The sequence below is a fragment of the Temnothorax americanus genome, unplaced genomic scaffold (assembly GCF_048541705.1).
Source record: "Temnothorax americanus isolate GAGA-0224 unplaced genomic scaffold, ASM4854170v1 Scaffold212, whole genome shotgun sequence".
NCBI classification, from domain to species: Eukaryota; Metazoa; Arthropoda; class Insecta; order Hymenoptera; family Formicidae; genus Temnothorax; species Temnothorax americanus.
The window spans coordinates 1-25,485 of NW_027509352.1; the positions used below are offsets into that span (position 1 = coordinate 1).

The following is a 25,485-nucleotide window of genomic DNA, read 5'->3' on the forward strand; positions in this document are numbered from 1 at the left end:
CGTCCGTCCCGTTGGGACAAAGAAGCGCGCGATCGACGCTCCCCCTCGCGGGAGGACGACTCGCGATTTTCAGCGTAAAAATGAGGAAAAAAGATATAGGGAAAAAGTAAGTAGCCAATCGCTAACGAGGTACATCGGAAAATCACCACCGTTGGCAGCCCTGCCACACCTAACTTTACGTAAAGTGTTCCCCCCGCGTCGCGCTCCACCTCTCGCCCAGTTTTCGCTTCCCCCCGCATAGCCCCCCCTTTGGTGACCCTTTACACCGTCCCTCGACCCCCTCGCCCAACGCTTACGGCGCTCCCCCCGCGGCAGCAAAGCCCCCCCCGACCCCGCTAACCGCAACCCGAGATCCGCAACGCGGTAAACCGCCGGAAAATGCGGTCCGCCCGCCCCCGCCGCGCCGGAAAACGCGGTACCCTCTCCCCTCACCGCGCGGCGCTCGAAAACGCGGTACCCTCCTCACCCCGCGGCGCCCGAAAACGCGGTACCCCCCCTCTCTCACCCGCGGCGCCCGAAGACGCGGTACCCCCCCCCGCGGCGCCCGAAGACGCGGTACCCCCCCCCTTCACCCCGCGGCGCCCGAAGACGCTGTACCTCCCCCCCACCCCGCGGCGCCCGAAGACGCGGTACCTCCCCCGCGGTACCCCCGCGTGCGGTACCCCCCCCCGCCCCTCACCCCCCCCTCGAGCACCGCCCGGGGGTAGAATCCTCATTGTATACCTACTTATAACATATATTGAACAACCAAAAAGCAAAATATAATATTTTATACATTATACTTATAAAAGAAAACAATTATAATTATAAAATATTTAATTTAAAATAATTTTATTAGATTAAATAAAATAAACAAATAATTTTTAATTATGCATCCAAAATAAAAATAAGATACGCTATATTAATGCTTAATTTAAAATGCAATAAATGAAGTTTTAATTTTAATACGACAATATGTTTCCGGATAGCACGGAGAATTGAAAAAGAATTCTTTTTAAATTCTTGATTAAAAAAATTTTTAAATTACTTTTTCCATATATCATTTCTGTCCCAAAACAACTCTTAAGAGTTTAAAAGAAATTCTTTTCTATGTCACCAATTCTGAGTTTTTCTTCAGATACAAAAAAAATCACTTTTCTACTCCATAAAAATTTGTAATATATTCGAAATTATGTTTAGGTAATATTCTAATAAAGCTCTATCTAAGCGCTATTTCGAATGCATTGCGATTTCTTATAGAATAGAAAAATAATTCCTTTGTATCTGAAGGATAAGAAATGTATATACTAATCCATTTTATGTTCTTTCTGATGCAGAAACTGTTTTCGGATAGATTATGAAAGATTCTTTCTTATCCGATGTTACAGACAGAATATTAGGATTATAAACACTGAAATATTAGGAATATAAATATAGGAAAATATAAAATAGAAGTATCCGATGACTCCTATATCGATTAATGATTATATTACTAAATTGGTATACAGATTTGAAATATTATATCATTAATTGTTATAACAAACAATTCGTATAATATAAAGCGACATATTTATCGTACATACAAATATGCAAAATAAAATTTTATATGCAAAATAATCAATGTATACCTAATATGATATATTATAAAAATATAAAAGTGTCCCGAAAGAGTGGTCGAGTAACGATTCGAAATTCTACAACCATATTGTTACTTCGCAGAAGCAGCGACGATCGTTGTATTTCGGAATTCGGACGCGCTTCCGCGCGTTCCGTTAATGCTTCATCGAATGAGAGTCTATATGTATTTCGATAGATATGCATCAATCAAATGGCAGTAAATGGCTTATATAAAATGTGTCTGGATAGAATAATGGACATATTTATTATATTATCTCGATGATTCCCATACGCCGGATTGAGCATTGCGTTTATAAATTTATAAAATTTCTCCTAAGAGCCGTTCTGATCCGAGTAAGCAAAAGTCCACCTACAAAAATCCACATACGAAATTGCAACACCATGGATTTAATAGCACTTTGATATTCTTATTTAAGATAGCAGATACAATGAAAGAATCTATGGATAGATTTGAATATATTCTGTCTAGTCTTAGAAGCTATAGTGTCGATAAGTTTCCGTTTAACGATGCTAAACTGGTAATAATTTCTGCTCCGGTGTCAGTCTTCAAGGATAATGCAAACTGTCTTGTATTTAAATGTAAATCAGGTACACTGAATTTCCTCGATTTCGTCGGCACTGCTATATTTTGCGAATCCATATCCGTAGTTTATTCTTCTCTGTAGGCACTTGCACGTCGTCATCAATAAAACACGATAATACCTAAAACATTGATATAATTTAGAACTGTTGAAAATATATACGAATATGTTATACATTCTTTGTTGAGTTACCTTATTCCGTATGTTATAAAGTTGATTGAGCCGGGATAAAGAGAAATGTACTTTCGTCGGTCGTCCCATTTCAATGAAAAACTGGCGGTTTTTGCCTAGAATCATTTCAGATTTTATTGTCGCAAAAGAAGGTAAAATACCCATGTCTGGATGTGGATTTCCATGCTTTGTTTCTATCATATAAATTTTGAAATCCTTCTCGCTCGGTATTGCGTTTAGATTTTGTGCATCGCCGAGCACTAGCTGTTATTGTTATATCGAAACGAGATATCTATAAATTCCGCAACAATATTAATTAAAATAAAATATTTAATAATATGCCACATTAATATTAAATGACGTATTAATTTTTTGTAAGTAAGATGGTATAATACGTACTTGTATTTTTTTAGATAAATATGTTGCTGAGAGAATATGTTATCTTTCCGCAATTTACTAAAAATTTAAACGGTGAAAGTATTATAGTTTTAACCATGAGCCTTCCCTACAAGAAAAAAAAATCATTATTTTTAATATAAATTCTGAATTAAATCATGAAACGCTGTTATATGATAACTTACAAATTGTATTGTATTGTGGAATGCATGTTGGACATTTCAAAATCGACACCACTATCTTTTGTGAAGTCGATATCTGAATTATCTGACGTCTGTTTCAGCCAGAAATTTGCATTTTAATAAGTATTTCAGAAATGTAACCGTTCGTAGACAACGTAGAATCAAGCAGCAATTTTTTCTAGATATTAGAGTATCACAGAGTTAGTTTCACAAGATAAATAGATAAACGATATTCTTAATTTAAGCATGACTGATTTTAAGTACAATGATTATGAATAATTATCTTACCTTCTGAGGTTTGTAACCACTTTATACTCCTAAACTCTTTTCACTTTCATCACAAACGTAGTTATTCAGAGTTTTTCAAACACTTCTAACAGCTCTCAATAGCATTCAGTGGGTAATTGAGCTAATTCTCTCCAAATTTCTGTTCCAATACAGATAGGCATTTATTGAACTGACCATTTAAATTCTGAGAAGGAGCAGAGCAGAACGGAGAAAGGAAAAGCAATTGAGAAAGAAGTTCAGAGAACGACATTCAGATGGTGTTAGTGGGCGCTTACTTATTTCGCGCATGCGCACTGCATTTTAAACAACAAGAAATCAGGAGAGTTGCGCTACTGTATATACTGTGGTCAGGGAGCAGATCAGTAACGGGAATTCTTGTACGCAATAACTGTAAAACGGATTTAAGTAAAGTATCGTTTATTGAACGTGTCGTGTGTTATAATCCTTCCCGCCTCCTCCGTGGAATAAAAGATCCCCGGTGTCCCTCTTCTAAAAAAGAGGCACAACAAATGGTGGCAGCGTGAGGGATCCAGTGGCAGGAAGACGGGAACGGCAGCTGAAACAGAAAAATAAGTAAATCAGTGAGGCAGTGCAACATCCTCAACGGAGACACGGCAGCCAGATTCAAAAGCAGTACGGACAATACGGTAGCGGCCGACGAGGGACAAGCGAGCAGCGTAACCCGAGAAGGCACCGACCTACCTCAACAAAGGCTCACCGACAGATAAGGCGGCACAAGCACCGACCAGCAACATACGACTAGCGACTGTAATGTAAGTCGACTAAGCAAATTATGTAAACCGCAATCACCGTAGATGTCGGAAAACGAAAATCCACCTGCGGAACTAGACCAATCGTGGCTCCATAGCGAGACGTCACGACGAGCGCGTAGAAATAGACCGTTAAGCCCCGTGCAAACGACCGAAGAAATCGTAAGCGATAATCGCGAAACCGTGCGTAGAAATTTAGACGCGTATAATACTACTCAAGCGAAAGCGAATCAGAACCCGAATTACACCCGAACAGCGTAATCGAACGCGAATCCCAATTCGACGATTCCGTTATAATTTTAGACGCGAGAGTAATAGGACAAAATAACTGCTCCGACGAAAATAGACTCCACCCCTCACACGCACACGCACAATCCGAAGACGCGGACAGTACGACCAGTAGGCGAACACACAGACGAGAGTTCTCATTGATCTCGTATGATAGCAGCGTAATTGACCCGCAAGAGTATTATTCTGCCCCGAGACACGTGAACGTAATCGAAATGGCGGAAGCAACAAATAGCAACCACGACGCAAATAACGTAAATGACAACGCACCGATAACCCCAATAATTAAAAGTTTTCTATTTGAGCCGCAAAAGCACAACACACTTACAACTAGAGTTTAATACACTCAAGCAAAAACCCGGAGAAAATGCAAGAGCATTCGGATTAAAAGCCGATAAGCTAGCGATGGAGCTATACGACTCCATGATAGAGGAAAGAAATCACACCATAGAAAGCAAGCAAATTATATTAGAAACGATTCAACAACAGGCATTACAGAATTTCCAATTAGGATTGAGAGACGAGATCAAGTTACTTGTCCGAGCTCAGCATTTCGCAACATTGCAAGAAGCGATTGCCGCGGAGCAAGCGCCGAAGAAAAAGTAAACGGGCCGAGTGAAATTCCGCTGCGTCCCAAAAATAATTATGCGTACTCGTCGCAACCGCGCGATAACCGATCAATATTACAATGCCAAAAATGCGGAAAATACGGGCACCTCGGAAAGGAATGTCGTACCAATAGATATGCGAACCGTTTCTCCTTATCGAAACCCGATAGGACACCCCGCGTAAACGCGATAGATAAAGTCTGCAATTATTGCAAGAAGGCAGAACACATGCGCGAAAAATGTTGGCTGTTAAATGGTCGACCAAATAAATGTGGACGAATCACAACAAACCTAATAATCCGCAAGGACAAAATAAAAATTTTCATCCAAAAACGAATAGCCCGAAAAAAAAGACAGTAATTCAGCTGCGAATAGCGATGAGGAAGACAAAGAGGACACAAAGCAGCGCCGACCGGCGTTAGAGTATCAGGTGTCACACATGACGAACAAGCCGCGAAAGCATGCAGGGCTGGACTTAATCACTCTGCCCATGCAAAAAGCGAAGCGCGAAAAAATAAATTTACTGTTTGATACCGGAGCGGCCGTATCAATAATAAAAGTAAAACATTTGAAAGGCGAAACAATGATAAAAGAGGATAAAATGACCCTTACAGGAGTAACAGGTCATAAAGCCCATACGATTGGAAAATTTACAGCAACTATCGACTTGAAAGATAGAAAGATCAAGCACACGATATATGTCGTCAAGAATGATTTTCCGATTGAATACGACGGAATACTAGGCGTAGATTTTATAAAGAAACATCGAGCGTCATATAGTTACGAGTCGAGCTCAATACGCATAGGGAATAGCACATTAAAATTATACCCGTATAAGAAAATGGTTTTGAAACCGCGAAGCGAGACAATAGTACAAGTTGCGACCGATAAAAGTTCACTAGGAATAATACAGGCAGAAGAGACAATGCCAAGAGTGTTCATAGGAAATTGCCTATAGTGATGCCAGAAAACTTTCTATGTCCGGCAAGCATACTAAATACGACGGAGAAGACAGTCGAAATGCTAATGCCGCAAGTAACATTAGAAGAGTTAGAGCAAGAAGAAGCAAAAGAGATAGAAATAAACCAAGTAAACATAGCAGAAGAAACAATGCCGCGTAGCAAAAAAATTGAAAAATTGATACGCACGCAACACTTTAAACGAAGAAGAAAAGAAAACCATTATGGAAATTTGCAGAGATTACAGCGATGTATTGCACGTGGAAGGAGAACCACTGACATGCACTGATATCGTCGCGCATAAGATTACCAGGAAGGCGGGCAGCGTACCGGTCAACGTCCGACCGTACCGTTTGCCAGAAAAGCACAAGGAAGAAGTGAATAAACAAGTGAAAAAGATGTTAAAAAATGGAATTATTAGACCTAGCATAAGCCCGTGGAATGCGCCGTTGCTAGTAGTACCAAAAAAAAGAAACGAATCAGAAAAATTAAAATTGAGAGTGGTAATAGATTTTCGGTTTGTAAGGTAAACGTCCCAATAACCAACCATGTCCCAGTTCCCAACCATTTAGGGGAATATTTCACTTAATTAAGAGAATTTTCGATAAAAATAAATAAATAACCACTTAATTGAGTTCTACAATTTATAATCTATGCATAGGACAACGGTTAAAATAATCTTTGCGCTCTTTGTAGTAATTTTTTCGAGTTTCTTGAGAGTGCACGCGCTGCCCCGGGAAACGAAACGCATCTGTAAGCCAGTTTGTTAAGAATTGACGAAGTTCAATTGTATAATTCTTTTTATATATTGAATAAGTTATAGCTTTTTATATTCAGGAAAATGTAAAGAATGCAAATCTAGGGTCGAAATTTAGTTAAAATTGCCGAAAAATTGTTAATTTGCATGGTTGGATACTCGGACGTTTCAACCGTATGGTGTACCACTAGCCGGACGCAACGAACTCAGCGGTCTGACGCCGGTCGCGCAGTCAGCATAGCTGGATTTTCGCGCAGTTTTTCGCCGGTCCTCCCGTGCTGAGGACTCCGGACGGACCAGTACTCGGGCAACGTCGCACTTCGCTCGCCGTCGTTACGCGCGGCGTCGGTCTCTTGCCGCGTTAACGTCGTCACGTTCCGCCTTTCTGTCGCGAGGCGCGAGGTAGCTTGGTGCCGTCCGACACGCCAATTTTGACCGGGAGCCGAGAAGTCCCGAGAAAGGACGCCAGATGCTTGAACATAACCTCCAAGCGCGAAGAAGACTGCCCCGAGAGAGCACGCTCGTAGCCGCGACGACTCGCGTCCAACGTGGCTAACTTCACGCGGGATCCGCGATCTCTTGCGATCAATTTCCGTGTGCGCGAGGCACGAGCGAGAGACGTCGTGGACAGAGAGAGAGAGAGAGAGAGAGAGAGAGAGAGAGAGAGAGATAACTTTAATGAAAATTAACACGAATGTTCGAGAGCACGCGGTTGCGCGAGATAGCGCGAGGTAACGAGACGACCACAAAAACAAGGCACAAGTATCAAATTGCAAAATAAACGAATATATTTAATAATGTCTAATATGTACAGGTCTATACAGTTCTTTCCCTTTTTCAAAGGAAGCCGTGGAGCGCGCACAGAAGCTACGGTTAGCGATGCGGCAAAAACGTTCGAAACGCGGAACAGCGGTGTGCAAAGCGGAGTACGAAAGCGGGTTTTCTATGATCTGCAAGCGAAATCGTTTTCGCGGCGCGGCGACGGTCCTTTTAACACCTCCGAGGCGAAACTCCCTCCCTGCGGATTTCCCAGAATTTCGAGAGGGTGATTGGCCGTCGGAGGCCCGCGTCATGGAGCCGACGTCACCGATTTCACGTGGCGACCCGACGGGGTCGTCACCTGTTTTCGAGTGCTTTGTGTATAGCATGGATCGTTCCTTTGTTCTGGCGTTGTTGTTTGACTTTATTATTGATGACAATGTTAAAGTTTCTGGAAAGCTAATCTCGAAAGATCCATGCTATACCGAATGTTTCCTTGCCAATTTTCATGCGACGATTTTACGCGAACATTAGTCACTTTCACCTTATAAAATTTGAGAACGAAATTTATTGCAAGCGTGCATGTGCTGACATGCAGCCGAACGCGGTGCTACTTTGTCGCGATGCTACGTTTGCGATCTCAAACAACGAATGATCAGCATTGACGCGCGGCATTGTTTACTAGTGTGCTTAAAGTGTGTTTAAAATTACGCTAAACTGAGGCAATTATTTGCAGTAAGTATGATATCTAACATTTTACAAATTTGGCTTCATCTGCGATTGGTTGGTAATAGAGACATCAAGTGGCCGGGTATCGGGACATCGAGAGTGGTCGGGTATCAGGACATAACCAAAAACTAATGGCCGGGTACTGGGACATTTCCTTTTCTCGCATTTTCCGAAAAAAACAAATCAACTATTACCGATGAAACTAATTATTGGATAGTTTTCAGAAACTAGAGAATCTAAGCTTTCGTTTCGTCGTATCCGCTTATAAATAAGATTTGTTAATATACATATATAAAAATTAAATTTCAATTTTCCAGGTGTCTTAAATGGTCGGCTATTGGGACGTTTACCTTAAACGATCTAACGGAGGGAGATTCTTTCCCATTGCCAAACATAACCGATATCTTAGACCAACTGGAAGAAGCGAAATATTTTACCACGCTAGACCTCGCCTCGGGATATCATCAAATCCCGATGGAAGAAGAAGGTAAAGAAAAAACAGCGTTCTCTACACAATACGGACATTACGAATATAATCGAATGCCTTTTGGACTGAAAAATGATCCAGCGACATTTCAACGAGCAATAATAGCCGTTTTAGCAGGACTAGTAGGATTACAATGCTTAGTCTATCTAGACGATATAATAGTATACGGAGCAAGTTTACAAGAGCACAATAAAAGATTAATCGAAGTGCTAAAAAGACTGAGAAAATACAATTTGAAATTACAGCCCGATAAATGCGAATTCCTTCGGAAAGAAGTGACGTATCTCGGACATGTAATAACGGAAAACGGAATCTCGCCAGATCCTTCAAAACTAGAAACAGTAAAAAGCTTCCCGAAACCGACAAAGGTAAAGGACATCCTTTCGTAGGATTAGCCAAATATTATCAAAGATTCATTAAAGACTTCTCAGCGATCGCCAAGCCGCTTACAAAAATGACAAGAAAAAATACCAAATTTGAGTGGACGGCAGAATAACAAAACGCATTTAAAATACTTAAAAAAAAATTAACCACAGCACCGGTATTAAAATACCCGGACTTCTCCCAAGAATTTATAGTGACGACCGACGCGTCAGATTACGCAATAGGAGCCATATTGTCATAGGGAAAAATAGGTCAAGATCAACCCGTGGCGTATGCGAGCAGAGTACTATCTAAAGCCGAGCAAAATTATAATACTACCGAGAAAGAATTACTAGCGATAGTATGGGCGGTGAAACACTTCCGACCATACGTTTATGGAAGAAAATTTACCATAGTAACAAACCATAAATCATTGGTTTGGCTATTTAACGTAAAGGACCCCGGATCACGATTAATCCGATGGAGATTGAAATTAGAAGAATACGATTATACTATCGTACACAAGGCCGGTCAAGAGAATAGAAACGCGGATGCGCTGAGTCGACCTGTGCCAACAGATATCAACAAGATAGAGAAGGAAGAGAATAACGAAGAGGAGAGCAAAAGAAAATACACAAAAGAAGAGAAGCAACGTATATTATACGAATACCATGATGCACCTGTAGGAGGACATCAGGGTGTGGAACACACCATAAACCAAATAAGGTTGACGCATAATTAGAGAGGATTAACTCGAGACGTCAAAGATTACATTAATAAATGCGAACTATGTCAGAAGAACAAGTTATCGCGGAAAAATAAAGCACCCTTAGTAATAACAGACACCGCGGACAAACCGTTCGAAAAATGTGCTCTAGATATAGTAGGACCACTGACGGTGACCGAAAACGGAAATAAATATATCCTCACGTTTCAGGATAATTTATCAAAATTCAGTAAGGCGATACCTGTACCTAATCAAGAAGTGAATACAATCGCGAAAGAATTTGTCACAAAGATTATCTTTGAATACGGTATCCCCGACAAAATACTGACGGATAGAGGAACGAATTTCCTTAACGAGATATTTAAAAGCACGTGTAAATTATTGAAGATAGAAAAAATTCAAACAACGGCCTACCATCCCGAGAGTAATGGAGCATTGGAACGCTCTCATAGAACATTGGCCGAATACTTGCGACATTATATTAACGCGGACCAGACAGACTGGGACGAATGGACGCCATACGGCGACCGGGTTTACACCCTTTGAATTAGTATACGGGCACCGAGCGACACTACCGACGGCACTGTCGCAACCACCGAAACCAACGTATACTTATGACGATTATGCGCAAGAGCTAAAAGAAAAATTAAGAGCGACACAACGAGTTGCAAAAGAACATTTGCGAAACAAAAAATCTAAAGCCAAGGAGACGTATGATAAGAAGACAAAAGAAATCAATTTCCGAGTGGGAGACAAAGTTCTCTTGCACGACGAAACGGTTCGTAGAGGGAGATCGAAAAAATTAGAATCCCCGTGGATAGGACCGTACGAAGTGATTGAAAAACACTCAGACGTAAATTACACGATCAAAAAGGAACGGAAAACCACGCAAGTGCACGTAAACAAGATAAAGCCCTTCATAGAGCAATAAAGGCAGCGCAAAAGAACAAAAATAAGCAATAGAAAGTAAGCAATAGAAAGTAGGCGATAGAAAGTAGGCGATAGTAAAAACTAAGGAAAATAAGATAAGTATACTTACCGAACATCAAACACGGCGCACCACACGGCGTCCGGTGGCCACATCCAACGTGACCTCCAGGGGGTAGAGGAGCACCCATGTGCCCGGGGGTGTCAAAGCCGCTTCCACGTAAGAGGGAGAGGGCGAGCAAGACGAGGAGGGTCCCGCACACGCACTATCGGTAGATGCACTGACGGCACCCGCTCGCGCCGCCCTTAACCAATAACTACGCATGCAAGCGTCACAAGACGCCGGCGCGAAATATAGGTTACACTGAATGCACCGCATTTTAATAAAATTGATTAAAGTACTCTGGACTACGTCTCAAGAGCAACTAAACGCGCGAGGAAAAAAAAACGCGAAGAGAAGGCATTATCAAGCCAAGGTAAAAATTCGAAGAAAGGTAACATGAGTCCTTATCTTACAGGACGCTGATCGTCGTCCAGCACTCCGCGAAAAAAGCGAAACCTGAGACAGCACTATCGTACGAGATACGACAATTCAGCAGCGAGCCGGGAATATACTTTGAAAGAACCGGACAATTGCAACAGGTAAAAGCTACATGAAAACTAGCTATTAAAATCGACGTAGCAGCCCTAGGAAACCGATATCACCAACTTCAGGAATTTCTACAGCAAGCCGAAGTATGCGAAACGATAATCGCAAAGGACACGCAGCAGACGTGCAAAAACATTCTCCATACGATAGAGAAAAATAACAAAAAATTAACGCAATTATTAACGCGATTACAGACTATATATAAAACAAATAATAATAAACAAGGTTTAATAGACACAATCGGCACGATCAGCAAAACACTGTTCGGCACTATGGGTGCCGACGACGCAAAATACATACAAGAGCAGCTTGAACTGATACAAAATCAGCAACAGACTCTACGGCACACCGCAAAAAGTCAATTAAAGTTGATAAATGCCACGATAGGCCACATGGAGGCCTTAGAAAAATCGTTATACCATAACGAACAACTGATGACGAACGTCACGAGACGGATACAGCTGGAGACAGCACTGTACGCCAGAAGAGAAGAAATAGATGAACAGTTATTATATACAGGGTGCCCCACAATTGTTGGTACTTTTTTCATATTTAGATAGAGCGAGCCAAACTGAGTCGAAAAGTCATGTACCATTTTACAATTTTCGCAATAGTTGACGAGTTATTAATGATTAAAAATCGACGTATTAGCCCGCCCACCGCCAAATCCAAGCGCGCGGCGAGATGCGGCCGCCCCGCGGTCGACGCGCGGGCAGTTGTTTACTACAAGCGGCGCGTAACGCCGGGCCCCTGTCCTAAGCGATGATATAGTTTCTCACCTTTTTTAAATAGAAATAAAATTTTCTAACAACATAAAAAATTTTTTTGTGCGTACGTATGTACATATGTGTGCACATGCATACACCAGGAAAATATCAATTCTACTGCTTAAAAAAGCGATTACTCAATTTACTTTTTTTTTTTAGTAAGTAACGGTTGTCTTTAAGCAAGAATATTTTCTTGATATTAGTCTTAAAATGTACAAATTTTAGAAAGAGTCTTTATTATGTACTCGAAAGAAGAATTTATACTTCTTCAAAGAACATAATAAAATTTTATCAAAGAAAAGTCAAAATAATAAATAAAATAATATGAGGACCCTCGAGATTAAAATAGGAGAAGGCTATGAGGGTCAGACGCAGATCACAGTGCGTAATATCAGAAATAAGTGATTTATTCGTCGTTTTGATACATTACATCGATCCGTACGTTTCGGCTCAGTTTTGAGCCATCTAGACTTCAGCGGTATAATAGTTACAGAAATTAAGTTACACGTTCTCCGTACCGTATGGTGAGTTTACTGATTCAAAGTATCAGAAACATAGACCAATTGATCCATATCTGTAAATTTGTTCAATTAATGTTGAGATATTAAAAAGATCCCTTAGGAAACTCACCATTCGGTCTGAAAAACGTGGAATACAGAGCCATGTATACATAATGAATACTCTCTGCGAGAAAATTTGACGATCTTTATCGACACGACACATGCACAGCAATGATATGAAAGGTCTTGCAAGAAGAGGCATGTCGTAGGTCAACACACCGGCGAGGATTATAACAAAGCACGATTTGACACCGTCTCAAAATGACACGGATTTTTTGCATCATGCATATGTCACGGTTTTGAGCAAATTGTAATCCATGCTCATGAACTTTGGTCGTTGGCAAATCGGGGTTTTACTATTGGTACATGCAATATTGTGACGGTGTCAAATCGTGCTTTGTTATAATCCTCGCCGGTGTGTTGACCTACGACATGCCTCTTCTTGCAAGACCTTTCATATTATTGTGTGTCGTCGACAAGATCGTCAAGTCTTCTCGCAGAGAGTAGATATTCATTATGTACGCATGGCTCTGTATTCCACGTTTTTCAGACCGAATGGTGAGTTTCCTAAGGGATCTTTTTTTAATATCTCAACATTAATTTTAAACAAATTTACAGATATGGATCAATTGGTCTATGTTTCTGATACTTTGAAGTAAACTCACCATACGGTACGGAGAACGTGTAATTAAACTTCTGTAACTACTGCTGAAGATGGCTCAAAGCTGAGCCGAAACGTACGGATCGATGTAATGTATCAAAACGACGAATAAATCAGTTATTTCTGATATTACGCACTGTGATCTGCGTCTGACCCTCATAGCCTTGACTTCTCCTATTAAAATAATTAGCAAATTGAATTTTTGTTTTAATTTTGTATTCTTAACTGAAGAATTGAATAATTAGAATGTAGAATATTATTTATTTTAAGTAATATTATCAAGAAAACATTTTTTGTAAAGATCATCGTTACTTAAAAGAAGAGAAAACTGAGTAATTGGTTTTCTTAGCACTAGAATGATATTTTTTTACGTGTGCGTATACGGCACGCCATTTTACTATTTAATATCATCATAAAAATTCTATCAAATTAAATCGATACTTAAAGAAAAGAAATTATTATTATGTCTAGACATACTTATAATTTATCGAATCATTATTAAGCTATAATTGAAAATGCAGAATTACAATTATGTCTAGAAAAAATATTAATTCTGAATTTATTTTACGTTATGACATAAACAATTTTCGGGAATTAAAAGTATGTACATAATAGTAATTCCTGAATTTTACTTATGTACGCAATTTTAATACTTGAATTTCTATTATGTACACACAATCGTAATTCTGGAATTACTTTTTTTCTTCTGGTAAGTAACGGGGTTCTTTAAGAAAGCATATTTTCTTGATAATAATCTTAAAATGTATTCATCACAAATTTTAGAGAAAGTCTTTATCATGTACTGGAAAAAAGAATTTATACTCCTTCAAAAAACATTATACCATTTTATCAAAGAAAAGTCAAAATAATAAGCAAATCAAATTTTTGTTTTAATTTTATATTTTTAATTGAATAGTTAAACAATTAGAATTTAGAATATTATTTGTTTTAAGTAAAGAGAGTGATGAGTGTATTTTAAGATTATTATAAAAATAAAATATTCTTTGCGAAGATGACCGTTAAAAGAAGGGAAATGGAGTAATTGGTTTTCTTAGTACTGGAATGATATTTTTTGCGCGTGAATTGTGCATGAATAGCAATCGCGATATAAGATCGCAAGCCAAAAAATAATTTTTTTTTCTGTGGCAAGAAAATGATAGAGCGCTATCATTTCCACACCACCTTGCGGTAGATAGCATGGCCCATTTTTTTTTAAGTAGTGTCCCCAGTAGGTTTAATCCACTTTATAAAAATATTTTAATGCAAGAACTGTTCGAAGTGCTCAAAAAATATCATTCCAGTGCTAAGAAAATCAATTACTCCATTTCCCTTCTTTTAACGGTCGCATCTTCGCAAAGAATATTTCATTTTTATAATAATCTTAAAATACACTCATCACTCTCTTTACTTAAAACAAATAATATTCTAAATTCTAATTATTTAACTATTCAATTAAAAATATAAAATTAAAACAAAAATTTGATTTGCTTATTATTTTGACTTTTCTTTGATAAAATAGTATAATGTTTTTTGAAGGAGTATAAATTCTTTTTTCCAGTACATAATAAAGACTTTTTCTAAAATTTGTAATGAATACATTTTAAGATTATTATCAAGAAAATATTCTTTCTTAAAGAACCCCGTTACTTACCAAAAGAAAAAAAGTAATTCCAGAATTACGATTGTGTTGTACATAATAGAAATTCAAGTATTAAAATTGCGTACATAAGTAAAATTCGGGAATTACAATTATGTACATAATTTTAATTCCCAAAAATTTTTTATGTCATAACGTAAAATAAATTCAGAATTAATATTTTGTCTAGACATAATTGTAATTCTGCATTTTCAATTATAGCTTAATAATAATTCGATAAATTATAAGTATGTCTAGACATAATAATAATTTCTTTTCTTTAAGTATCGATTTAATTTGATAGAATTTTTATAATGATATTAAATAGTAAAATGGCGTGCCGTATACGCACACGTAAAAAAATATCATTTTAGTGCTAAGAAAACCAATTACTCAGTTTTCTCTTCTTTTAAGTAACGATGATCTTTACAAAAAATGTTTTCTTGATAATATTACTTAAAATAAATAATATTCTACATTCTAATTATTCAGTTCTTCAGTTAAGAATACAAAATTAAAACAAAAATTCAATTTGCTAATTATTTTGATAGGAGAAGTCAAGGCTATGAGAATCAGACGCAGATCACAGTGCGTAATATCAGAAATAACTGATTTATTCGTCGTTTTGATACATTACATCGATCCGTACGTTTCGGCTCAGCTTTGAGCCATCTTCAGCAGTAGTTACAGAAGTTAAGTTACACGTTCTCCGTACCGTATGGTGAGTTTACTGATTCAAAGTATCAGAAACATAGACCAATTGATCCATATCTGTAAATTTGTTTAATTAATGTTGAGATATTAAAAAGATCTTTTAGGAAACTCACCATTCGGTCTGAAAAACATGGAATACAGAGCCATGCGTACATAATGAATATCTACTCTCTGCGAGAAGACTTGACGATCTTGTCGACACGACACACAATAATATGGAAGGTCTTGCAAGAAGAGGCATGTCGTAGGTCAACACACCGGCGAGGATTATAACAAAGCACGATTTGACACTGTCACAATATTGCATGTACCAATAGTAAAACGCCGATTTGCAAACGACCAAAGTTCATGAGGATAGATTACAATTTGCTCAAAACCGTGACATATGCATGATGCAAAAAAACCGTGTCATTTTGAGACGGTGTCAAATCGTGCTTTGTTATAATCCTCGCCGGTGTGTTGACCTACGACATGCCTCTTCTTGCAAGACCTTTCATATCATTGCTGTGCATGTGTCGTGTCGATAAAGATCGTCAAGTCTTCTCAGCCAGAGAGTATTCATTATGTATACATGGCTCTGTATTCCACGTTTTTTAGACCAAATGGTGAGTTTCCTAAGGGATCTTTTTAATATCTCAACATTAATTGAACAAATTTACAGATATGGGTCAATTGGTCTATGTTTCTAATACTTTGAATCAGTAAACTCACCATACGGTACGGAGAACGTGTAACTTAATTTCTGCAACTATTATACCGCTGAAGCCTAGATGGCTCAAAACTGAGCCGAAACGTACGGATCGATGTAATGTATCAAAACGACGAATAAATCACTTATTTCTGATATTACGCATTGTGATCTGCGTCTGACCCTCATAGCCTTCTCCTATTTTAATCTCGAGGGTCCTCATATTATTTTATTTATTATTTTGACTTTTCTTTGATAAAATTTTATTATGTTCTTTGAAGGAGTATAAATTCTTCTTTCGAGTACATAATAAAGACTCTTTCTAAAATTTGTACATTTTAAGACTATTATCAAGAAAATATTCTTGCTTAAAGACAACCGTTACTTACTAAAAAAAAAGGTAAATTGAGTAATCGCTTTTTTAAGCAGTAGAATTGATATTTTCCTGGTGTATGCATGTGCACACATATGTACATACGTACGCACAAAAAAATTTTCTATGTTGTTAGAAAATTTTATTTCTATTTAAAAAAGGCGAGAAACTATCATCGCTTATAGGACAGGGGCCCGGCGTTACGCGCCGCTTGTAGTAAACAACTGCCCGCGCGCCGACCGCGGGGCGGCCGCATCTCGCCGCGCGCTTGGATTTGGCGGAGGGCGGGCTAATACGTCGATTTTTAATCATTAATAACTCGTCAACTATTGCGAAAATTGCAAAATGGTACATGACTTTTCGACTCAGTTTGGCTCGCTCTATCTAAATATGAAAAAAGTACCAACAATTGTGGGGCACCCTGTATATAATACTAACCACAATTACACCAGAGGATCTAATAGAAGACGTGAAAGACTCAATAGACTACCTCACATATTCGCGAGAAAGAGTCATACTCACCCGCCTATTACTAGAAAAAATAATAACCGAACTAAAAGAGGTAACGTCACAATTGACGCGTGGATCCCACTTTCCATTTAAAGCTAGACTAGAAAATTGGAACGAGATACAAAGCTATGCAGAAATTAACGCGTATTATGATAAACCAAACATTTACAATAATCAAATTTCCCGTGGTAGCATACCCCGTGTATGAAATAATAAGAACGACACCATTACCTGTCTATAACCACGCGATTATTTTCACATTCCTAAGAATTACTCACAACATATTAGCAATAGAAAAAGAGAATCATAATTACATAACGCTAGAGGAACGCGATTTAAACGACTGTAAACGAAACGGAATAAAGTATGTATGTAACCAAAACTACCCGGTATATTTTGTAAAAGCCGACGCACCATGCGAAATACAAGTTTACGTAAAAACGCCAGGATATGTAATCACCTGCGAGAAACGTCAAATAATGTCAAACGTAACTTTATGGATAACATTAAGCGAACCACAAACGTGGCTGTTCTCAACGCCGAAAAAACAACAGGTGACGATTCAATGTAATGAACAGGCAGAACAAAAAATAGAAATCAAGAGACACGGTAGTGTCTCGCGCCAAGTACACGCGGAGCGAGACCGACCGTGACTCTTTTACGCGACGCGACGGGTTGCGAGTACCCGAGATGTTGAGATCTCGATAACGAGTGAACGAATCAAGTTCTAAGTAGGCTTGATCGATAGCTTGGGGTCCAATTAGGGGGGGGTTTCTCTCATAATATTCCGCTACGTGCCCTACGAGCGGAGATATTGCGACGCAAAAGTCCAAATGCGAAAATTTATTTTTAAGATACGTCGTCTACGTCGACCGCTCTTTGTAACATACATGTAACAAACAGAGAACGTCACTTTCACTTTTTCGACACTGGCGGCGCAGGTATCGCCAGTTTCGATATCGAGCGCGTATTTCGAAATTAGGTCGATAGACTTATCGGTCAGGAGGAAGATTTCTATTTAGGTGTAAATTAGGTATATATATAATAAATATTTGGTCTGTTTTCTGTAGCTGCACTGCTGAACTAGTGCACACTGGTGCAATAAGTTAGAATGGGACAGGTATATTTTGTTTTACTTTAACTCACTGCACCAGTGTGCACTAGTTCAGCAGTGCAGCTACAGAAAACAGACCAATTGAGTCAACGGAAAAGAAGGTTCTCTACGATTGGCAGAAAGTGCCGCTAGGGAATTTTTAAGTCGATTCTTATGAATCAAGCTTGAATTTGATGTCTATGTATCCCAGGTTGCCGATGACGAGGTCCAGATAGTGCGCTTTATAGTTTTCGGTGTCCAGGTGTAATAATACGTTGAATTCGATGTCTACGTGTCCCAGGTTGCCGATGACAAAGTCCACATAGTGCGCTCCGTAGTTTTCGGTGTCTACGTGTATTAATACCTTGAATTCGATGTCTACGTGTCCCAGGTTGCCGATGACGAGGTCTACACAGTGCGCTCCGTAGTTTTCGGTGTCTACGTGTATTAATATCTTGAATTCGATGTCCACGTGTCCCAGGTTGCCGATGACGGGATCCAGATAATGCGCTTCATAGTTTTCGGTGTCCAGGTGTAATCGTACGTTGAATGCGATGTCTAGGTGTCCCAGGTTGCCGATGACAAGGTCCACATAGTGCGCTCCGTAGTTTTCGGTGTCCAGGTGTAATAATATGTTAAATTCAATGTTTTGGTGTCCCAAGTTGCCGATGACGAGGTCCACATATTGCGCTCCGTAGTTTTCGGTGTCTACGTGTATTAATACCTTGAAATTGATGTCTAGGTGTCCCAGGTTGCTGATGACGAGGTCCACATAGTGCGCTTCATAGTTTTTGGTGTCTAGGAGTATTAATAACTTTAAATCTAAATGGGTGCGTTCGGCCGATACTCCGCTAGCCTAGCAATCGTGAGCAGTTGCTCGTTTTTGCTCGTTTCCTCTCTTTTTAATCCAGTAGGTCAAAAGAGAGGAAACGAGCGAAAAAGAGCGACTGCTCACGATTGCTAGGCTAGCAAAGTATCGGCTGAACACACCCAATGTAGGACACGTAGATATCGAATTCGAGGTATTAATACATGTAGACATCGAAAACTACGAAGCGCACTATGTGGACCTCGTCATCGGCAACTTGGAACACGTGGCCATCGAATTCAATGTATTAATACACCTGGACACCGAAAACTATAGAGCGCGCTATGTGGACCTCGTCATCGGCAACCTGAGACACCTAAACATTAAATTCAAGTTTGATTCATAACAATCGACTTAAAATTTCCCTAGCGGCAGAATTAAAATTATGTCATGACATAATAAAATTGCTGAATTAAAATTATGTCTAGACATAATAAAAATTGGGCAAAAATTATGTCTAGACATAATAAAAATTGGATGAACTAAAATTATGCCTGACGTAAAAATAATTATCAAAAATATCGATACTTGAAGATATCGGTACATATACAGTTGCAAACAACATTCAGTAAAAACACGCAAATAAAAATAAATAAAGAATTTTACAGTTAACGACTTATTAACATTAATCATGCTTTATTGCGATTATGTTTTATGTTGAAATTGAAAAATATATACAAGGTGTACAACTAAAAGGGTTACAGATTATTATTTTAAAAAAACTAAGCAAAATATTAAATTGTTATTTTCTTTAAAAATAATAGTCCGTAACACTTTTAGCTTCATACCTTGTATTATATACGGTTTATAAGATTATAAGATATATTGTTTATAAGATTAAGATGCGTAACACTACAAAAAGGCGTGATATCCGTACAAAATTACCTTTTTAAAAAAAAAGTAAAAAAGAGCGCCAAGTACACGCATAATAGTGTATATGTATTATGTTGTTACCCTGTTATGTTGTTACCTCGAAAAAAACAAAGTGATAGTATTATACCTCCAAATAGCTTTATCTTGTACATACTGTTTATACAATGCGTAATATACTACAAAAAGGCGTGATATCCGCACAAAATTACCTTTTTTAAAAAAAGGTAAAAAAAGGCGCCAAGTACACGTATAGTAGTGTATATGTTGTTACCTAAAAAAAAAAGAAAGTGGTACTATTATACCTCGAAAAAACCTAAGTAACAAGTGGTAGATCTTTATATCTCAAAAAATCTCGAAAAAATCTAAGCAGTAGTATCTTTATTTCCGAAAAATTATAACCCAAGTGATACACGTCACAAAATTATGTTACCTTATCAAAAAGAAGAGTCGCGCTTCAAGTGATCTATTACAATTACAAAAAAGAAATAATATCTCTTTAAATTAGAGCGCCAATTACAAAGAGAACATATATATTGCCTCAAAAAATAATTGTTGCATTACTTTGAAAAATTTTTACATTGTGTCAATTAGAAAAAAATGTATAATAACAATTTTATAAGATTAAAAAATTTTATTTAAATTTAACACGAGAATACAAGATATTTAAAAACAAAGTTATTTACATGTGTATTTTTTAATGGCCACAAAGAATTACAGAGGTAACAGTACAAAATAAAAATATTTTATTAAAATACATAAATTTTTCTTGTAAAAAAACTTGGCGCTGCTAGACCTTGAAATTTTAAATAAATAAATAAACTTATTCTATACTTAATTATAAGCCGCATTATCCGCCGTCCGCGTAGTCACGCACACCCATATCACTCACTCGCACATCCACGCTGATAAGCATTTAATATTACTCTCATCGCATTCTTCTCTGAATTATTTTTATTTATTGTTGTCCTTATTTATTTAAAATTTCGAGGTCTAGCAGCGCCAAGTTTTTTTACAAGAAAAATTTATGTATTTTAATAAAATATTTTTATTTTGTACTGTTACCTCTGTAATTCTTTGTGGCCATTAAAAAATACACATGTAAATAACTTTGTATTTAAAAATCTTGTATTCCCTTGTTAAATTTAAATAAAATATTTTAATCTTATAAAATTGTTATTATACATTTTTTTCTAATTGACACAATGTAAAAATTTTTCAAAGTAGTGCGACAATTATTTTTTGAGGCAATATACATGTTCTCTTTGTAATTGGCGCTCTAATTTAAAGAGATATCATTTCTTTTTTGTAATTGTAATAGATCACTTGAAGCGCGACTCTTCTTTTTGATAAGGTAACATAATTTTGTGACGTGTATCACTTGGGTTATAATTTTTTGGAAATAAAGATACTACTGCTTAGATTTTTTCGAGATTTTTCGAGATATAAAGATCTACCACTTGTTACTTAGGTTTTTTCGAGGTAGAAAGAACAGGGAAACTAAGTATATAATCGAAAATTGTAAACTAACCACACCCGACATTATTATAAAAACAAAAAGACAAACGACTATGAGACAAATAGAAATGCACTTAGCAGATTTTAATCTAACGCTAACAAACAAAAATAAAAATATTAACGAACAAACGAAAAAAGAAATTAAATTAGAACCTGTAATTAGGAATCCAAACGAATTAATGGAATTAAGTCTAGAAATAAATGACATAAATAAAGAATTGGAAAAATCCCAAGACATCCTAATAAAAAATCCTTATGTCATGTATCCCGTAGGATCGACACCTACGTTAATAATTATATTAAGCATAGTAGGAATAATCATCTACGTAATAAAAAGACATAAGAAACGAGCAAGCGCCCGACCGCACGTACAGGGCGACTCAGCGATACTATACTAGAAAATAAGAAGAATGTAACCTCAGAAACAAATAAAGAAAATAAACCACCCTAATAAAAATAGAAATAGGATAAGCAGCGAAAAATTGTAGCGAAAACTACAGACTGTAATTTCCTTCTCTCAAAGGGAGAGGGATGTTGCGGCCCCAATTAACGTAATAATAAAATATAAACTAAGAAAGACAAAAAGAATAATAATAGGGAGCGCGACCGCGAAAGCTCGAAAGAGTTACGCAACGCCGAATCAGCAAGAGATGAGTTGCGCGATCGGTCCACATACGATCGAGCAACTCAGCGATATCGAAGGACAGGACGAGGATCAAAAGGAAGCGACAACAGGAGACGAGAGGGCAATCGGAGTCAGGGAGCAGATCAGTAACGGTCATTCTTGTACGCAATAACTGTAAAACGGATTTAAGTAAAGTATCGTTTATTGAACGTGTCGTGTGTTATAATCCTTCCCGCCTCCTCCGTGGAATAAAAGATCCCCAGTGTCCCTCTTCTAAAAAAGAGGCACAACATAATGGATGTTGATGATACTATTCCATAAAGTTCAACATTATTTGTCTCTACTATTAAAATCATGTATGACAATGATGTATGACAATATCATCGTCGCTCTATTAAAAATTTTCGTGTTTATTCAAGAAGCAATAATTCTGTACTGTCAATGTGTATAATAAAAGATTGATTAAATGTTTATGTTGCTATTAAGTTCATATATGTGTCAGAAAATAGTATTTTAATAAATATAAATGCTGCAATATACATGCGTCACAAATATTTTACTTAAAAAGCTTAATAATATACAATTCCTATCTGCAATACCATATTTACGAATGCATTTATATGTATAATAAAGCAAACTATGGATTTTTTGGCCCTTTAAATTCACACTTTATATGTAATTCGATACATCACGATTTAAGTAAGTGTTATTTAGTGCATCTAAATTTATTAATATAACATTATGCATCGGTGCTTTCAGAGAGATGTGATTATAACACTGATTTTTAATTTCAAGATTATTTGCTATTTACTGGATTTTAATAAGATATTGTACAATTCTAACGCAATGCTTTGAATTAAGATTGTTAAATATCTATTTTATACTTGAAGAAGCTGAAAACATATCCTATGCATCCGTAGTAATTTGTAGGGTAAGCTATCAAATGTTTTTAGGTATCAAAAGAAAATTCACTTACAATGTACGAGAGTCTGTTATAGGCGGGAGTTTATGATTACCTCGAAAAAAAACAAAGTGGTAGTATTATACCTCCAAATAGCTTTACCCTGTATACATACTGTTTATAAAATGCGTAATACTACAAAAAGGCGTGATATCCGTACAAAATTACCTTTTTTAAAAAAAAGGTAAAAAAAAGCGCCAAGTTCACGCATAGTAATTTAACTATATGTTGTTACGTCGAAAAAAGAAGAAAGTGGTAGTATTATACATCAAAAAAATTTAAGTAACAAGTGGTAGACGTAATCTTTATATCTCGAAAAATTTTAAAAAAATCTAAACAGTAGTATCTTTATTTCCGAAAAATTATAACCCAAGTGATCTATCAAGAATCAAGACACATCACAAAATTATGTTACCTTATCAAAAAGAAGAGTCGCGCTTCAAGTGATCTATTACAATTTCAAAAAAAAAAAAAAAATGATATCTCTTTAAATTACAGCGCCAATTACAGAGAGAACATATATATTGCCTCAAAAAATAATTGTTGCACTACTTTGAAAAATCTTTAAATTGTGTTTAAATTTAACAAGGGAATACAAGATATTTAAATACAAAAATTACATGTATATTTTTTAGTGGCCACAAAGAATTACAGAGGTAACAGTACAAAATAAAAAGATTTTATTAAAATACATAAATTTTTCTTGTAAAAAAACTTGGCGCTGCTAGACCTCGAAATTTTAAATAAATAAGGACAACAATAAATAAAAATAATTCAGAGAAGAATGCGATGAGAGTAATATTAAATGCTTATCAGCGTGGATGTGCGAGTGAATGATATGGGTGTGCGTGACGACGCGGACGGCGGATAATGCGGCTTATAATTAAGTAGAGGATAAGTTTATTTATTTATTTAAAATTTCGAGGTGTAGCAGCGCCAAGTTTTTTTACAAGAAAAATTTATGTATTTTAATAAAAATTTTTTATTTTGTACTGTTACCTCTGTAATTCTTTGTGACCACTAAAAAATACACATGTAAACTTTGTATTTAAATATCTTGTATTCCCTTGTTAAATTTAAACACAATTTAAAGATTTTTCAAAGTAGTGCAAAAATTATTTTCTGAGGCAATATATATGTTCTCTCTGTAATTGGCGCTGTAATTTAAAGAGATATCATTTCTTTTTTGTAATTGTAATAGATCACTTGAAGCGCGACTCTTCTTTTTGATAAGATAACTTAATTTTGTGATGTGTCTTGATAGATCACTTGGGTTATAATTTTTCGGAAATAAAGATACTACTGCTTAGATTTTTTCGAGATTTTTCGAGATATAAAGATTACGTCTACCACTTGTTACTTAAATTTTTTCGAGGTATAATACTACCACTTTCTTTTTTTTCGACGTAACAACATATAGTTAAACTACTATGCGTGAACTTGGCTTGTAGTATTACGCATTTTATAAACAGTATGTACAAGGTAAAGCTATTTGGAGGTATAATCCCAAGCAGCATTTTGACGTCCGCCCGACGTTAAGATAAACACACTTAACGTTGGTATCCAACGTTTTCGTTACGTCGTTTCAACCCTCTTTTGCACTAATTTGGGGAATCAAATTTAGGTTGTACCAACGTTGGAATCCGACTTATATAAGTTAAATTGAGGTTACATTTTTTCCACCAGTTTTAACGTTGGTATGTAAACTTTGATTTTGTACATTCTGCTAGACCTGAGGTTATTTTTTCACAACGTACATTTTAGGTGTAGTTTTCGTGCTTCCATTCAAACCATATGACGGCATTGGTGTAATAAATGTATCATAATACGTACTTATTAATTTGGCACAAATAAAATGGCTTTATAGGAAAAATATAGTTTGCGCAGTCTTTGATACTATTGTAATTTTGCCATAAATACACGAACCCAGCACTGAAATTGTATAACAAAACTCACTTTATTGATAAATGTGGAAATGATAAGTCGAAATTAGACGAATCTTTTCTAAAATATTCCAATTTACTAAATATTCTAATAAATAACTAAAATTTTCCAAAGTGTAGATTTTAATTTTTTTTCATCAAAATTAGTTTTAAGATAAATATGTTGTCAAAACCTTAACAACAGATATTATATAAATGCTTTAAATTGTTAATAAAGTGCGTTAAAAAATATAAATCTAAATATACTGGAAAATGGCGGATTATTTGCCTTCCTCTTTGAGGAATGAAAATGGCGAAGTCAGCGTTCCACACTATATCAAACTTTACGTAGTAAAAGGTGCGATAAATTCTACTAAAATTTGTCTTCTCGTATAAAATAATTAACTTTTTCAGACTTTTCCAAACTAAGTAGTATACCACTGTAGGCAAAATTGTACCTA

At 36.8% G+C, this 25,485-nt stretch overlaps 1 long non-coding RNA gene across 3 annotated transcripts; it reads right to left on the reverse strand.

The window, feature by feature from the left end:
- Positions 1 to 1,546: 1,546 nt before the first annotated feature.
- LOC143897958 (uncharacterized) lies at positions 1,547 to 8,449 on the reverse strand. Of its 3 annotated transcripts, none has more exons than XR_013257059.1 (4): positions 2,951 to 8,449; positions 2,769 to 2,874; positions 2,391 to 2,661; positions 1,547 to 2,319 (listed from the first exon to the last, which is right to left on the reverse strand). It is a non-coding gene; the product is annotated as an uncharacterized LOC143897958 (long non-coding RNA). The 3 variants fall into 3 exon arrangements; XR_013257060.1 differs by having other exon boundaries at positions 2,769 to 3,125; positions 3,236 to 8,448; XR_013257058.1 differs by having other exon boundaries at positions 2,769 to 8,449.
- Positions 8,450 to 25,485: the final 17,036 nt, after the last annotated feature.